The following is a 5,782-nucleotide window of genomic DNA, read 5'->3' as shown; positions in this document are numbered from 1 at the left end:
AGAGGAGAGGAGAGGAGAGGAGAGGAGAGGAGAGGAGAGGAGAGGAGAAAAGAATGAATAAGGAGGTGCCTTGGGCTCTGGTTTAAAAACCTGGAAGTAGACCCAAGTCAGTGGGGCTTGAGCACGAGCAGAAAGGCAGACCTACCACCCAGTGGTCTGTCCCAGTCCTCGCTGGGCGGCTAAGTCACTCTGCAACCCTCTGTCTTGTCTGGCAGGACTTGATGTTTTCTCAAGCCCCTCCCTGTTCCCCAGTCCTACTTCCAGAGGCCCCGTCTCCCCACTCTCGCACCCCACGCCTGCACTCGCTCCCCCTCCAGCCAAGGGCTCAGCAGCACGGATAGGCCCCCTCCCACTTCAGAGGGCACTTCAAGGAATCTCAGGCTGGCTGGGTGAGGGTCGTGCACATGGGCTTCTTTGTTTGGTGAACTCTCTGATGGGATGTTGCCAGGAAAGTCGACCAAGACGTAGAATGCCAACCAGCAGGGAGATGAACAAAACCAGGGGCACAAGGCCATCGTACCTCTGGTGACAGCTGTCCTCACATGGCATTTATTGGTGGTTGATTAGGAGGACTCGGGATGCAAAGCTAAGCTCTCCCCGTTTCTGCCCCGCCTTGGAAAAGTAGTTTTGACAGCAGGCCCTGGAAGGCGGAACGAGTGGGGCTTGCTTATTTTCCAGCTGTGAAGTGAGGAGGGTGATGGTAGAGGGAGGCTGACCAGCGATTCCCAAGGCCCCTCCTGTCTGGAGCCTTCAGGGACTCTACCCTGGGTCATGAAGTTAGAGCAACCCCAGCTGTGTCAGGGGGATCCCAGTTAGGGTCTATGCAAGCGGGCACAAATGTTTGGTCTGATGCAACTGGACACCGAGGAAAGTGGAATCAGACCGGAATCTGACCCGGGGCTTTGTGAGGGCACGAATTATTAATGAGGAGGGAAGAACCAAGCTGGGGGAGGGACTCCGGGAGGGAAGAGCTTGGAACTTCCGCGGCCCCTGACTCGGACTTGCCAGAGGGTGGCGCTGTAGGACAAGGAGCTGAGGGACTCTCGGAGGAGCGCGGCTCAGGCGTGGGCCAAGGGCACCCAGAAGCTGGGATCTTCAGGACAGGACAGAGGGTGCCGCTCCCGGGGCATCTGCCACAGCCCCAGCAGGTCTCACGGCACGCTGGGGCACGACGTGCTGCGTAAGACAAAGAGAGATACCCCGTAGCTTTTCCTGTCCGCCTCCGGACTTTCCCCATGGCCCAGGTCCTTGGAAAAGCAGACCTGGAGGGGCCACTGATGGGCCACTCCCTCGTTGTCTCAGCAGAGATTGCCCCACCCTTTGGTGGACAGAGCATAACTTCCGGTCCCTCTGGAAGTCCTGTGTCCTGATGTGCCCCCTTCCACTTCGTGTAGGGGACTTCAGAGCAAAAAAGTGGGTTAAGTTCAAAATATCTTTACTTTCTTGAGGTACCTGGACACAAAGTCTTTTGTTCCTTTATTATTTTTTTAAAAGATTTTATTTGAGAGAGAGAGAATGAGCTGGGGGGAGGGGCAGAGGGAGAGGGAGAAGCAGGGAGCCCGATGCGGGGACCCGGTCCCACGACCCCAGGATTATGACCTGAGCCGGGGGCAGATGCTTAGCTGACTGAGCCACCCACGCACCCCAGCTTTTGTTCCTTTAAAAGCACACTCTTGCCCCTCAATTGTTCACAGGATTCTGGTTGCCCCTTTTCAGTGTGCTTTATTAATAAGAAGACAATAATTCACATGAATCTATTGCTTCAAAGTGCCAGCCCCTGTGTTAATCACATTCTCAACTGTAATCATGATCTAATTTAGCTTGAGGAGATGTCCTATCCTGTGCCAGGGTCCTGTCTCACAGGTGAGGCACAGAGAGGTTAAGACACTTGCTCGAGGTCACACAGAAATTACTTGATGAGGCTGGGCTTCGTGCTTTTTTTTTTTTAAGCTTTCATTTATTTATTTGACAGGGAGAGAGACAGCGAGAGAGGGAACACAAGCAGGGGGAGTGGGAGAGGGAGAAGCAGGCTTCCCGCTGAGCAGGAGCCCGATGCAGGGCCCGATCCCAGGACCCTGGGATCATGACCTGAGCCGAAGGCAGACACTTAACGACTGAGCCACCCAGGGGCCCCTGGGCTTTATGCTCTTGACCACACAGAATGGCCACCAGCTCGATGGCCAGGTCCCTTGGGCTCTCCTGTGCTCCCACACCAGGCTCCCTGCTCCCTCCTGGTCAAAAGGCTTCAGGGTAGCTTTAGCCAAAATCAGTGCGGGTGCTTGTTTCCCTCTGGCTCGTGTGGTGGAAGGAGAATCTCCAGCCCTTGGAGGAGGTTGGGGTCTGTCAAGGCCCTGGCTGGGCTAGGTTCCTGAGGGGTGTTAATGTGTGTGGCATTCGTATGGCGGTGGAAGGCATACGTGTGTGTGGGTGGGGGTGGGGTTGAGAGGGCCGATCGAGAAATCCAACCAAGCTGTAACCACCGGACTTGGGTGTGTCTCCCCACCCAGAACTCGGGCTGTAGGGGGGGAGAGCCGTAGCAGCCGTTGGAGCAGTGGGGTCCTTCCCCAGTTATCACGGTACCTACCATATGCCTGGCCCTTGGGATCTCAGGCCGCCAATCCCATGCAACATCCCTGCTAGAGGAGAGACAGGCAGTAAAGCAGGCATCGCTGTTTTGTCGAGAATAAAACAAGTGGATGTGAATTTCACAGGTGGCTATTTCAGGGCCCGCCTTTTGAGTAGGGGCCTTGATTTTTGAGCTGAGATCTGAATGACAGGAAGGGTTGGGCAGGTGACAGTCGGGGGCCCAGGTGTTCCAGGCAGAGGGAAGAGCAAGCGGGAAGCCTGAGGCAGGAGTGAGGGCTGCGGCTGTGGGTATAGCACCCCGAGGTGGAAGATGAAGCCAGGAGGACGGCCTTTGGCTGCCTCACCGAGGGCGCCGTGGGCTGGGTGAGGAGTGTGGAGTTTCCTTTGAGAGCAGCAGAAGCTGCTGGAATGCTATGGGGCTGCTCTGTGGAGAACGTGGTTGGGAGGGTAGCGGAGAGAGGGTGAGTTCTCCAGAGGTTTAGTGGCACTTGGAGAGGAGGGGACGGGTAGGGGTCTTTTGGAAGCGAGGCTGGCAGGCTTGTCTCTGGATTCCAGGCGAGAGAGGAGGGAAACAGAGTAATGAAGACTTTTGCTTCAGCCGCAGGGTTGATGGCGGTGTCATATACGAGGTGGGAAAAACTGAGGGAGAAACAAGTTTGGTGGGAAAAAAATCAAGTGCTCTGTCTTGGCGGTGTTGTTTAGAGAGGAATGCCAGACGCTGGAGTGGAGACGGCAGGCGGGCAGTTGGACAAGTGATCTGAAGTCCCGGGGAGGGCTCTGGGTCAAAGATCAGCATTGGAGTCTTCAGACCAGAAGCGGGATCTGTAGAAGCTGGAGAATGTGCCTGACTTCATACGGGCACCGCTGGGATGTCCGAGGTCATCCACCTCGAAGGGTGCCCGTCTCAGAGCACCGTCTGACCAGCGTGAGGCTGGCTCGCACACCGAGTGTAGGTTTAAATAAAGATACAGCAGGAGGAGGACAAATGGCATTTTTAATTGAAAATAGACCAGTTTATAATTTGTGGGGAGAAGGCAAGAACATGAAGAATGATTGAGGTGAGAAGTGCCCAGGAGTTTGGCTGACACGTTCCTCAGCCTGTGTCTCATCCGCCCCCCTCCTCGCCCGCAAGCCTCTCTCCTTTGGGCGGGGTTGGCCTTCCCAAGGTCTGGCTGGGTGGAGAAGCCCATGTCGGCCTGCCTGATTGACAGGCCCTGGGCGTGGAGGAGGTGGGGGCAGGTGCTGAGTCCCGAGCATGGGCTCTTCCCATTCATTGCAGGGGTCCCCTAGAGAGAGTACTGTCCGGGTGAGGCAACGGGCATCCCCGAAGCACAGTTAAACTCATGTTCGGAATATAAAATGAGGCCTTCCTGTAGGAAATACCCAGGTCGCTCTTCACACTCAATGGGCAGAACCTTGGCATCGACCCTTTGCCTGGAGTCTAACGGCTGCCTAGTGATCTGGGTTTGTCTTCCCACTTGAGGGCTGGAGAACCGAAGGTGGGTGGGCTCCTGCGGGAGGGGGATCCCTAGCTAGGGGGTCGCTGGGGCTAGGGTAAGTTAGTATTGGCTAACCTGAAAAAGGAGGGGGGGGGGACTCTTACCAACAAGAATCAAACTAAGACCTGAATCTGAGGTCCTTGCCAAAGCAGAACCCTCATAAAAGTGGGGGAGCGTCTAACATGAGCTGGGGCAAGAAGGGTGAGTCCTTCGGGAATTTTCTACTGTGCCAAGAAGGCTTTAGGGGTGGGTGTAGTTGCCCATCCGCAGGGTCCCCTGGCGCACGGCATGCTCCTCCTGGTGGGCTCTGAATGCTCTCTGGCGATCAGCCTCCGTGGGGAAGGTATCGAGATGGGGGCGCACCTACGGATGGGGGAGAGCAGGTCAGTGGGCACGCGGCTGCTTCCCGTGCTCCCCTTCTCTCCTGGCCCGCCCCCACTTCCGTCTTCGAGCCGTAATACAAATCACTGTGAGAGGGAAGAAAGTGAAGATTAAGTGTGGGGAGCGTCCTAGCGCCGAGGGGTGACGAGCTGCAGGTGGAAGGCAGCGAGGGCAGGGCTGCTCAGTGCTGGCAGTGTTCCTTCTGTCCAGCTCATTGTGAGAAATATCACCTAATGATGACCGGAGTCACCGTGCAGTGGGACCCAACAGCCAGCATCACCCTTCACATGCTGGCTTTCCACCATTAAAACCCCCAAACGAGCTGCCCTCTCCAGGGGGGACATCCTGGCCCAGTCAGTGCTCCTTGCTGGGAATGAGCTCCAAGTCCCTCCTGTCAAGTGGCAGCTGCCCAGGGAGGCAACGGGACCAGAACCAGAGTTCAAGAATGCCACCCTTCCAGAGGAAGCATGAGGGACAGGTCCAATGAGTGTCTCTTTGGTTAAAATGCTATGCAATCAGTATTTCAGTCTGCCCTTCCTTCTTAAGACATGGGGGTGGGCAAAACCCCCTTCTGTCTCATGGGTCTGTTCCATCACCTCCAAGAGCAAGAAAATCTCCCTGAAATGGCATTTCTCCTATAGGATATCCTATGGGAGGCCCAGGTGGAAAGGTTTTGTACTTGCTTATTTATTTACTCATTCATTCATTCATGCATTCATGCATTCACGCATTCATGCAACGCATATTTACTGAGTAAAACTCTGTGCCAGGCACTGGGGATATGGCAGCAAACAAGAGGCATTTTCTGTCCACTCGGGAGGCTTTCAATCTAGAGGAAGAGCAGACGTCAACAATCATTATGCAGGAGTTTCCCTAGAACTGATAAAATGGGGGTGTGCGGCAAGCGCAGACAGCACGAGCTCAGCCCTCACAGGAGTCGGGGGTGCCCCTCTGGGGAGGAGACACGAAGGGGAGGCTGGAAGGGTGAGCAGGGCTTTCCCAGGCTAAGGGGGCAGCGCGCGTGCTGGCCCCGAGCCCACCGGAGCTCCCTTTCACGAGGGGAGGAGGTGGCCGCGGCGGAGGGGTGGCAGGGGTTCCCTCTGGGTTTGTAGGAGCAGCTGAAGGCCTGCTATGTCTTCAGGGTGATAAAGCAGGACCCATTCTGGTCAAGAATCCAGGCCAGGGCTGCCCTCTGGTTGCAGGTAGCAAAGCCCCCCAGTGGTTCGAGCAGCAGCGATGTGGAAAGAGGGGAAGGGAAAGACAGACGGGGAAGGGAGGGGGAAACAAGGGGGGTGGGGAGGATACGATAGTAAAAG

Source organism: Ailuropoda melanoleuca, chromosome 7 (assembly GCF_002007445.2).
Source record: "Ailuropoda melanoleuca isolate Jingjing chromosome 7, ASM200744v2, whole genome shotgun sequence".
In the NCBI taxonomy this organism is placed as follows: domain Eukaryota; kingdom Metazoa; phylum Chordata; class Mammalia; order Carnivora; family Ursidae; genus Ailuropoda; species Ailuropoda melanoleuca.
The sequence above is the reverse complement of the archived record's forward strand: the minus strand, read 5'-3'. Positions refer to the sequence as shown.